We start from the raw sequence: 12000 nt of genomic DNA on the forward strand, positions 1-12000 counted from the left end.
TCTTTGTCCTTGCAAATTTATTTCCCTCCAGTGCTCTTTCTAAATTTTGTTTAGAATAATTTGATCCTCTCTCGCTTTTGTCACCCTCCTGAGCAGAGTGTTCCACTTCATTACCACTCACTTCATTCCTCTCCAAATGTTCATCCTGTCAACTCCATGACCTGTTTAAATCTGTTGTTTCCTAGTTATTGCACACTCAACCAATGGGAATAGCTATATCTTGTCTCCCTTTTTTAAAACTGTCAAAATAGTGTACATTTCTGTCAAATCTCCAGTCAGTTTCCTTTGTTCCGCCACTTTGCTAACGTAATTTTTATGCTAAAGTCATAGTCGTACAGCATGGAAAAAGACCCGTTGGCCCAACTAGTGCATGTCAGTCATAATCTCAAACTAAATCCGTGCCACTTGCCTGCATTTGCCCAAATCCCTCCAAACATTTCTCTAAACATGTACTTATCTAAATGTCTCCTAAACTTTGTAACTGTACCTGCATCCACCACTTCCTCTGGGAGTTCATTTCCACACAAACCACTCTGTAAGGGGGTGGGGGGGAGGAAAGAGAAATTGCCCCTCATTTCTTTTACAAATCCTTCATTACTAGTGTCATTCTGATACTTTTTTTTTGTCTCCATGCTGTCAAGGAACCTCCCTATTATCTCAAGTATGGTGACAAGAATTGGGCATATGACCCTCTAGTTGCACAAATGCTATTAATTTAAAAGGTCACTGACTGAAGTGTTGATTTTTCTTTCTCCAAAAATGCTGCCTGATCTCCTGAGCATTTCCAGAATTTGTGATTGTAGATGATGGGAACTGCAGATGCTGGAGAATCCACGATAATAAACTGTGAAGCTGGATGAACACAGCAGGCCAAGCAGCATCTCAGGGGCGCAAAAGCTGATGTTTTTGGCCTAGATGAAGGGTCTAGGCCCAAAACGTCAGCTTTTGTGCTCCTGAGATGCTGCTTGGCCTGCTGTGTTCATCCAGCTTCACACTGTTATCATTTCCAGAATTTTCTGTTTTTTTTACCTCACACCTGCTTTTATTTTTGAATCTGTTAAATTTACTCTGCCATTGTATGTTCTTTGTTTTAATTACTGTAACTTCAATTTATTTCAGAGATCTAATACATTTTGGCACAATTGTTCTATGTTGAGACTTATTAACTAAAATATTACTTTGGGACTCCGCATTTTTGTTCATCCACAATCCATTTCATGTTCTGAGAGACCAACACTGTAAATTGGAGGTAATATATTTTATACTTGGATTAGTACTGTAGATGCAGTAAATCTTGTTTGTTAGTTGTACTTTTATAGAAATATAACCTTGAAATGAAACCACTTTGACACAGATTCTCTATGTACAGTAATTATAGTCTGTTCAACTTTTTGCATAAAAATTAAAGCATTACATCCTACAAGTTGAAATACTGTTCAATTCTGAATTCCTTCATTTATAAATGAATTAACTTGTAATGAACTATACTGACTTGTTTATCCAAACTGCCTCCTGCAACCAACTCTTTCCACTTGTTACTTTCCTGCCCAACTGTGTCTCTTTTGGTGTTTCTTCTTCAAATGTTCACTGTCAGCGAGGCTTTGGACTAGTAGTAGCAGGGCTGAAGTGGAACTGCAAGCAAGACGATTGCCAAGAAAGCAGCCAACATGAGAATGTCGGGGGACAAAGGTTATTCCAAGGTGGTGCTAATTGGATAACACATGCTTTACCAGTCCGGCTATGAGACGATGCTAAAGCAAAAGTCCCAAGCTAAGGGCACAACATGGCCCTAATTACATCTGCAAAGCTAAAGTGAACTGACACTGAATAAGAACTTGAAACAGAGACTTGCTGTATTTCAGTTTTTGTCTTCAGCTCATGGAAAGCCTTCCTGGCCATATTCTGGTTCATGTTAAGTCCCATTTCAGTCATGTCCACATGCTCACTGAGCTTTTAATCACGTCCTCATGCCATGTGTGGTTTAGTGCCATTACTTTTGCTTAATGGTTTTATGAAGTGATGTTATATAAATACAAATTCCTTTTTTGAGAAAGTGTCTGGAGACGTGTGTAATCTTTTGGTGCATAGATTTGCTAGTGATGGAAGAGAATGGCAGCAAATGTGGTGTTCCAACATTTGTTCTTTTCTGCTATTTTTACCCACATTGTTAAACTGTTGGGTGACTGGGTGTGCATGGTCAGATGTGTTTTTAAAAAAGTCAACTTTAATCAAATGGGTTTATGGTAGTTACTTTTTAAATGTATGTATAATATCTACAGTATTGGATTTGTGTACAGTGGCACAAGCACATTTCTCCTTGTTATTGCTACAGATTGAAACTGGCAATTTCAAATTTTCAGCAAATCAACAGTTTGCTTTTTAGTTTGAGTTCTTGATCTGCCTCCTTTTTTGTGTTTTGAACTTATTAATGCCAACAAGTCCCCTCCAACAGGGGTAATTTTTTTGATGAGTTATTTCTTGGATAACATTCTATCATCACTTGAGTCAGAAGGTTCTGGGTTAAGCACAAAAAGCGAGACTGGCACTAAAATTTAGCACTGAGGGATTGTTAAACGATCTAAGGTGCTGCCTTTCTGATAAGGTATTTAAGCTGAAGCCCTGTTTCCATTTTAGTTGAATATAAAAATCCCAAAACACTCTTTTTTAAAGAAAAGTAGTGGCGTTATCTCTGGTGTTCTGGCTAATGCTTATCCTTCAATTAACATAGCAACCAGATAACATGCTTTTGCAATCATGTTGCTGTTTGTGGGAGCTTGCTGTCTGGAAAGTGACATTTAAAAGTATTTCAATGGTTGTAAAATGCTTTTGGAATATCAGTAGTTGAGAAAGAGACTCTGGACAAATGTGCAAGCATTTCTCTTTAAAAGGTCAGCAGCCAGCTCCAGCCATGATTCAAATGTGCTCTTGATCGGCTTTTAAGTTTTAATGAAGTTCTTTATAGTTTGCTCTTCATCAGCATAGAACATGTGTTTAAAAATGTGAAGATATATAAACAGATAACAAAGTGTGAAGCTGGATGAACACAGCAGGCCAAGCAGCATCTCAGGAGCACAAAAGCTGATGTTTCGGGCCTGGACCCTCCTTCAGAGCTCTGAAGGGTCCAGGCCCGAAACATCAGCTTTTGTGCTCCTGAGATGCTGCTTGGCCTGCTGTGTTCATCTAGCTCCACACTTTGTTATCTTGGGAACTGCAGATGCTGGAGAATCCATTATCAAGATATATAAACACTTATTTTGAAGGGATCTAAAAGGATGTATCCCAATAAATTCATTCCAGTTTGAATGCTACCCACCTCATTCATTGTCTGTCTGCTTCAGCACTATGCCTATGGATATGGATGTGTATGTACATAACCGTACACTGATATGAGCAAGACTTTGTAATTTTTTTAAAAGAAGAATTTGGAAGGGGAGGTAGATCTAATTATTTGCATCCATTGTTCCTGTATTTAAGCACTCTGGTAATCTTTGCTTATTTCATTTGCTATTCTGTATATATCGCACTAGGGCTCTAGTGTGTAGTTACATTTGCTGTATTCTGTGACTTCTACTCTAATAACATGGACCATTTTAATGGTAAATTATCCTGCAGTCATGTGACAATGTGTAGAAGCTTCCAACTAATATTCATGAAATGTAATTCAATAAGAGATTTCTATCTGCAAATGGCAGTAAGGGCTGTGCAGAATTGAAGCTGGCACACAAAGCCTCATTTTATTACCTCCTGCTTGCCTGAGAATTGCTTTTTTCCCTTGAGTGATCCTGCTAAAGCTGGCTTTATTGTGTTAACCTATTTACGTGTCAAGAGCCATTGTGCCTCTTTTTATCTGTTTGTATTTGGTAGTGCAGAGAAGGACAAGGTGAAAATGGATGGCTGGTCAGCTTTTTGCGCTCAGGGTAATGAGTGGTTGCTAAGCGATTTGCATGCGTTGTAATCAGTTTTATCTAGAAGATGTCATGTACAATTATAAGCCCGCTGACATCTTTTGAAATCAGCCTAATGGGTATTTTAATTTATTGTTGGGGAAGATTATTGCACTTCTTCAATTACAGGATGTGCCTTTTATTCCTGAGGCTGTGGAAAGGGTTGCTACTGTGTACATAATCTCACAAGGAGAGCCTCTCAGTAGAGGTCATGGCAGGATTACTTGCTGTTGTAAAGTCGCTTCACTTCCACAGAGACACAACTTAGACTGTGGAGCGCTCAATGAAAAGTAGGATATTTTTGTTTTTCCGAGCTCTCCCAGGTTGGCTAATTTGTCTGTGTAAAAGGATGGACTGTGTGTGTGTCTGTGTGTATACTGAATTCTTCATGGCAAAGCAGTGATGTCAAACTCTTTTTGAAAATCATTGCTACAACAACATTCAGTTGTTTAAATTGAATCTCTGCTTGAATTTTTAAATTGTATAAAGGAGCATTCAACAGTTGTCAGCGAGTGAGCCCTAGATTGCCATGCTAAAGATAACAGATTGAGTCTACGTGTCTTTTCAATGCTGTTGTGCCTGAATTTTAATTTCTTTGCTATCTGTTCAATATTGTATTCAGTTATAACAGACTGAAAACCTACTTGAATTTCCTCCTATTTCCAAAACGCTCATCAGTTCTGTAGAATTTTTGGCTCATAAAGAAATAAAAATTGGCAAATAGCTAACCAGTTTTTATCAAGACTTGAAACTACTACTTTGAGCAATTAGTGGCCAAACTGTTTTACTGATATAAATTTAGGGGTCAAATTTTTACAAGAGTTTTTTTATTTTTTTGTCATCTTAAAAGCAGTGATTTATGCATTACCTTGTTAGGTGCCATTCTTGCATGTAAGTGCCCTGGAGAGTGATAGACTGACCCCATTGGGAAAGGAGGAGGAGAAAGAATCAAAGAAGAGCCTGACCTCAAGTTGACAAACAAATTCTTCTAAGATGATCACTGAGTAGACTTTGCTGTAGAGGATCATAAGTGGTACTTGTGTATTCGAACTGGGGAGATGGTGATGTAATGGCTCTGTCACTGATAGAAATCCAGAAACTCAAGCTCTGGGTGTATGGTTTTGGATCCCATCATGGCAGATAATGAAATTTTGCTTTCAATTAATAATGCTGGAATTAAAAGCTAGTCTAATAGTAATCAAGCAACTATTGAGCATTTTTATAAGGCCTGTCTAGTTCACTAATATTCCTTTTATGGAAAGAATATCTGCCAGCTTCATGTGGTCTGGCCTACACATGACTACCGATCCATAGCAATGTGGTTGACTGTAACTGTCCTCTCAAATTTCCCAATAACCTACGCAGTTGTATCTAACCACATAAAAAGTCTGACAAATTTAATGAAATTGGATGGTTCACCCCAACATCGACCAAGGCACTGGCAGTGACACCGGTACGCAGCCCTGAAGGCCCAACTAAGTTCCCCTTACTAATGTCTAGGGACTTGTGCCAATATTGGGAGCACTGTCCTCACAGATGACTGACCAATGGCAGGTTGTTGCCTGACAAGGCATGGGTATGTAATATTTCCCAGGCACCACAATAGCCACCATTGAGTAGGTCCTCTCCCACTGATGGGACAGTAAGGTGGCTGAACAGTAACATCTTGTGGCATAACATCAAAAACAGGCAAGGAATCTTCCTGACTTCCTCTACTGCTGTACATTTTCCTTTTTTCTTTTTCTCACTTCACTTCCCTCCCCACTGGGAGAGTGAGTGCCATTGGAACTCACTCCTGGTCAGAATACAAAAGAAGATGGTTATGATTTACCGAAGGAGAGTAGTGTCCTTGATCCAGACATCTTCAACGGGCTTTATCAATGACCTTTCCTCAATCGGGGTCCAAGAAGGAGATTTTACTGATTGCACAGACTGCTTCAGTGTCCAAATGTAGAAAGTATTGGATGACATCCAGACTCTGCCTGGCACGTGTGCAGCGTGAATGTTACTTTATTAGGCAATAAAGTCCTCCAAGATGTGTTATCCAACCATTGCCCCTTGACATGCAGTGATATTATCATTGCTAAATAGCCAACATCCTGGGGGTTACCTCTGACCAAGAACAGAACTGGCCCATCCATGTGGGTACAAGTCAGAGGGTACAACTTCTTCAAATTACTTGCCACCTGATTCCTCAAACCCAGTCCACAATCTACAAGACACCACCCAGGACTCTCTCTCTTTTGAGTACAGCTCCAACAGTGCTCTAGAAGCTCACCGCTATCCAAGACAAAGTAGCCTGCTTATCCTACACCCCATCTAATACCTTCAACATGCACTCCCTTCATTAGTTAGTCGTGTGTACCCTCTACAAAATGCATGGCAGCATCATTCTCTAGGCAGTACTCTCCAAACCTGCGACTGACCACCTAGAAGGACAAAGGCAATAGCAGCATGGTAATGCTACCAAGTTCCTCTCCAAGCCACATATCCAGACTTGCAAATGTGTTGCTATTCTTTCACAGATGCTGAGTCAAAATTTTGGAACTCCCTTCCAAACAACTCCGTGGGTGTACCTACTACATGTGGACCGAAGAGGCTCAAAAAGGCAGCTCACCAGTACCTACTCTGTGGCAACTAGTGATGGATAGTAAGAACTACGTCAATCAAGTAGACATGATTTTTTAAACTTGAGACCTACATGGTCTCATTATCCTTGCCCCATCATCAAATCATCTGGCGAACTGAGCCTTATTTTAATTTTGGCTGTTAATAATGGCCTGGTTTTTATGGTCAGTTTGAAGCAAGAGCTTCTGCTAACCTTTGAAGAAAGCTGGCCACAAAGATTATAGTGATTTTTCTGTTACATTATTTTTCTCCTGACAGCTCTTTGAATTGGGGTCAAATTTAAACTATCTTGGCACTACCAAAACATTATGTATCCTGGAAATCCACATTTATACAAAATTGAGTGGAGAAAATTAATCAATTTGTTAGCATTTTAGATTGTTTGAAAAGTTCCTTCTTTTTCAAGCTTATTTGACTGTGTAATGTAATTTAATCTTCTTCCAAATACCATGTTAGTTTGACCATTTGACTGTGTGTGGCTTTATCCAAATCGGTGATGCCCATACTTATGGTATTAAATGCAAATAAAAACAAACACTACATTGTCTTGTCTTTGTCAAAGTTTTTCTGTTTTGCCCAAAGTGGCTACTTTTCCTGTATCAGCATTCTGAAATGCAATCAATGACCCCTCATTTCTCAAACCAGCTTTAGGTTTGGGTGTTCATGTTTAGATTAGTGACTAAAGGCATTTCTCTAGCTTCACAGAATGTTTCACAAGTTAATTCTGAGATGTAGTCACTATTGAAATGTGAGCAGGTTAGCTGGCCAGTTTACACACAAGTGGATCCTATAAAGTCTTCTCTAAAGGATGGTAACTGCAACAAAGTCCAGTTCCTTCAGCATTGCAATGAACCATTAATTTTGATCACACCATAATTTTGATATTTTTGAGGTCTGAGATTCTTCTCCCCCCCCCCCCCCCCAAAAAAAAAGGGATACTACTTGATTTTTCTGGAGATTCTTTTTCATTCTCTGTGTGACTCTTTTATTACATGATAGACCTGGCGTTGTCACCTGAGTGACTATTTGTTTTGATGTGTGGTTGGATGCATGCAGAAATTGAATTAGAATTCAAAGTTCTTGCGTTAAACTTAAGGTTAATACGTTAAAGCAGCAAGGCGAGCACTAATTTCCAAGACACCAGGATTTTAAAACTGGCACAAGGCAATGGTCACAAGTTAGCAGCTGAAGTTTATTGGAAAATAACTGACAGATGGAGAAAATTCATCTCTCTAAATATTTTCTAAGGCTGGTGAGGAACAAAAGGTAAAATTAATGGGTCTTAAATGCTTGTAGTAATTGAAACAAAATAAATGAATTAACATTATTTTAAATCGGGAAAGACTAGAAAGCTGCAGCCCTGAGGGATTAGAGTCCTAGTGTGCGAATCTCTCAAAGCTAAAATCCAAGTTCAGCAAGTAATAGGGAAGGAAGGTGGAATACTGGAGTTTAGTTTAAAGGGAATAGAGTATAAATGTACAAGCTACTGCTTAAAAATTTACATGGCACTAGTCAGACCACACCTGGGATACAGTGAACACTTTCAGCCACTTTATCTCTAAAGAAAGATATACTGGCAGTCAAGAGAATATATACCAAGTTTTTCCCAGGAATGAGGGATTTTCTCAGGAAAGGTTGTGTAAATTGGGCTTAACTCATCAGAGTTAGAATAATGAGGAGATTTTGTTGATAACCTCTTGAATTCTTAGGGAGCTTGACAGGGTAGATATGAGAGGTTGTTTCCTTTGTGAGAGAGTTTAGGACTACAGGTATAACTGGAGTGGGAAGTTGCTCTTTCCAGATAGAGATGAGAAGTATTTTCTAAGAACAATTCATTTTGTGGAATTCTAAACTCTTGGTGTTTGGAGTCATACCTGACACAGTGGTTATGGTTGTTGGAGGGCAGTCATCTCCACTTCAGGACATCTCTGCAGGAGTTCCTCAGAGTAGGATCCTAGGCCCAACTACCTTCAGCTGAGTCATCTTTGACCTTCCCTCCATCATGAATGTCAGAAGTGGGGATGTTTGATTGCATTACGTTCAGCACTATTTCACAACTGCTCATACTGAAGCAGTCCACGTTCAAACGCAACAAGTTCTGGACAATACCCAGGCCTGGGCTGACAAGTAACACTTGTGCCACATATGCCAGGCTATGACCAACACCAATAATAGACAATCTAACCACTGCCTCTTGACATTTAATGGTGTTACCATCACAAAATCCCCCACTATAAACATCCTGGGGTTATCATTGACCAGAAACTCAACTAGACTCACCACACAAACACTGGCTACAAAACCAGGTCAAAAATTAGGAATACTGCGGTGAGCAACTCATGGCCTGGCTCCCCAAAGCCTGTTCACAATCTACAAGGCACAAGTCAGGAGTGTGTTGGAATACTTCCCCATTGCCAGGATGAGCGCAGCTGAACACACTCAAGAAGCTTGACACCATTCAGAACAAAGCAATCTACTTGATTGGCTCTACATTCACAAGAATCCACTCCCTCCACCACCCAACCTCAGTGGCAGCAGCATGTACCATCTACAAGGTGCACTGTGGAAACTCACCAAAAATCCGCAGACAACACCTTTCCAAACCCATGACCATCTAGATGGACAATGGCAGCAGATATATGGGAACACCCTCTTCAAGTTCCCCTTCAAGCCATTCACCGTCCTGACTTGGAAAGATGTCTTTTTTCACTATCACTGGGTCAAATTCTGGAATTCTCTCCCTAATAACATTGTGAGTCAACCCACAGCTGATGGACTGCAGTGGTTCAGGAAGGCAGCTCACCGTGACCTTCAAGGGTAACTAGGGACAGGCAATAAAATCTGGCCAGCCAGCGATGCCCACATCCCACAAATGAATTTTTTTAAAATCCAAAGTTATGGGAATATGGCAATAAAGTGGACTTGATATTATCCAATCAGCCACCAACTCATTGGCTAAGAGGCCCAGATGGGTCAAATCATTTTTTTTTTCTGCTTCTATGTCTGTAGTCTGTAATACTATTAATGACTTGGGTCATGGGACCAATGTTTGGTAGCTCAGTTTGCAGATAACACAAACATTTAATAGCTAGTAAGTTCTCAGGAAGAAGTAAAGAATCTGCAAAGAGATCATCAGGTCGGAGTGTGTCAGAATGTGCATGTGTTCACTTCTACAGAAAAGTAGAACAGTACGTTATGTAACTGGAGAAAAATCTCAAAACTCTGGTACAGAGGTAACGTGTGCATTGCTCACAAAGTTGGCATTCATTGCAAGAGGAACAGTACCTTTTTTTTGCCACAGCTACTGGGTCTTTATTGAGATCACATCAAGAGTATGGAGTATAGTGAACTCTGATCATTTATCACAATGGTATTTTTCAATATCTGGCTGTGTTATTTTGAGGACTAAATATTGATCAGGGTATCACCAGATAATTCCTCAACTGCTCAAATTAAGGCCATTGGATCTTTTAACATCTCACCTGAGAGAGCAACCAGAGCACCTCTTTCTAAATTATCCAAAAGATAACTACTCCAGCAGTGCTAAAGAAATATTTATTTTGTAAAGAGAACACTTCATATTCTGTCTGTTTAAATTAGCAGCACTAATGTAGAGAGCACTCTCTCTTGCCTACATCATATACAGTCGGGTGAACCTAAGTGCCTTAGGGGAAAATCTGGCTAATGATGCTTAACAATTTTTAGTATTCTGCTTGATGGCAATTGCAAAGATTTTTTTACTGTTTTCAGTTGTTTTGTATTGTTTCCAATAATTGCAATATTTAAATCCAAAAACATTAATGGTTTTCATCAAACATTTTTTAATGTGGGGTGCCAGGAAGAAAATTGAAATTTCAATAGATTAATTGTATTGTTAATTTCAATCCAGTAATCCAGGCATGTAGACAATATTTGCAACGTAGCACTTATTGCCCATCCCACGTTGTTCAAAATCTGTGGCTCTAGTCTTTATGTATTGGTATTCAACAGGGAATGCCAGAGACTATTGAAAAAGCAGCAGTGTTTTATTCAAGACCAGACAGAGATTCATCACTTGTAGGAGAACTTTAGAGGTTATGGTGTCCTGTCAACCTTAGCTTTCCACCATGCCAATGGGAATGGTAACGCTCATGAATGTTGGTACTGCAACCTTTCTATCATAGATACAACAAACATGGGGGACAATTAACAAGGGGAAGAGATGAGTTCACTGGCAGGGTTGCCAACCCAGGAAACTATTCTGGATTTGGTTTGTTGAGTGCCATTGCAGCACATGCATTCAAATGACATCTATTCCATCATAGTCTTGACTTTGAGCTTTCTGCCTATTGGAGTGAACTTGAATGAGGTGTGCTGTCTGTGGAATACAAAACCACCCTTTTCTATTTTAGTAGTCAAAGTTGGTGTGACCAGTCTAATTAGGCTTCTGGTGGAGAAGTGCCAGATTTGGCTTAAGATAGAACTGCAGTGAACCCTTTAGGTTTTTGTTTTTTCTTTTGAAAGAGGCCCAATATTTAGATTTTTTTTTCCCCTTTTTGCAGACATGTTATGGAGCAGGTGGGACTTGATTCTGGGCCTTCTGGCTCCAAGATAAGGACACTACTAAGAGCCCCAGGGCTAGGATATACTCTTAAAGATTGGCAGTGACATTATTCATTTAGCTAAAACTGATCATTTTATTTGTTTGCTTGTTATACTTTGCTACGTGCAAATTGGCTTCTCTAATTCACTATAAACAACATTGAATAGGCTTCAAGATAATTTACTGGAGACTGAAGTATTTTAGAACTTGAGGTTGTGATAGTGAAGAGCTGGTTTGCTCATTCTTACAAACAACATTCTCTTGTTCCCATGTTTGCAGGCTCTCAATTCCTCCTTTTTTTTAAAAAAAAGAAACTTACGTACTTTACTGACCTAGCCATTGCCTTTTTTTCAAAAAAAGGCAATAAATATTATGACCTTTGCATTATACCACCTTTTTATTTTCCTGAAGTTTCCCAGTTCAGTGTCTTGTGAAGTACAGTCTCCATGTATCTAGCAGGCAAAATTTGTCTGCTGTAAAGAGGAGCCCACGTAGCCTGACAATTAGATTCTGGAAGTGGTCTGCAACACGATGTGGAACTGTTTTATTTTAGGCTAATTCCGATCATTCATTCCAATTGAAGCCTTGCTGCCACTAACTTTGCTGTGTGACTCTTTTTAATTCTCACTAGTTTAGCACAGGTATATCATCTATTTGTTTTAAAGTAACATTAATTGATATGCAGACTAGGTTCATACCAACTACCCAAGTCGAGGACATGAGAAGCTGTATGCTATTCAACTTCAGTTGAAGTAAGCAACGCACCTCGTCAGTTTCACCTTTGCTAGGTGTTAGCACTGAAAACAAACATTTGTATGGACTAAAAACAAAAGTGCAAGAGGTCAT

The 12000-nt window shown here is 39.4% G+C and overlaps 1 protein-coding gene and 1 long non-coding RNA gene across 6 annotated transcripts in view; both read left to right on the forward strand.

Annotated features, from left to right (window-relative positions):
• The window catches only part of tchp (trichoplein, keratin filament binding), a 525906-nt gene that overhangs the window by 100557 nt on the left and 413349 nt on the right, over positions 1-12000 (forward strand). The gene's annotated exons all lie outside the window — the stretch shown is intronic.
• Positions 4113-7119, forward strand: LOC132210989 (uncharacterized). The gene is made up of 2 exons (XR_009447261.1): positions 4113-4234; positions 6470-7119. It is a non-coding gene; the product is annotated as an uncharacterized LOC132210989 (long non-coding RNA).

This window comes from Stegostoma tigrinum, chromosome 26 (genome assembly GCF_030684315.1).
Source record: "Stegostoma tigrinum isolate sSteTig4 chromosome 26, sSteTig4.hap1, whole genome shotgun sequence".
Classification (NCBI taxonomy): domain Eukaryota; kingdom Metazoa; phylum Chordata; class Chondrichthyes; order Orectolobiformes; family Stegostomatidae; genus Stegostoma; species Stegostoma tigrinum.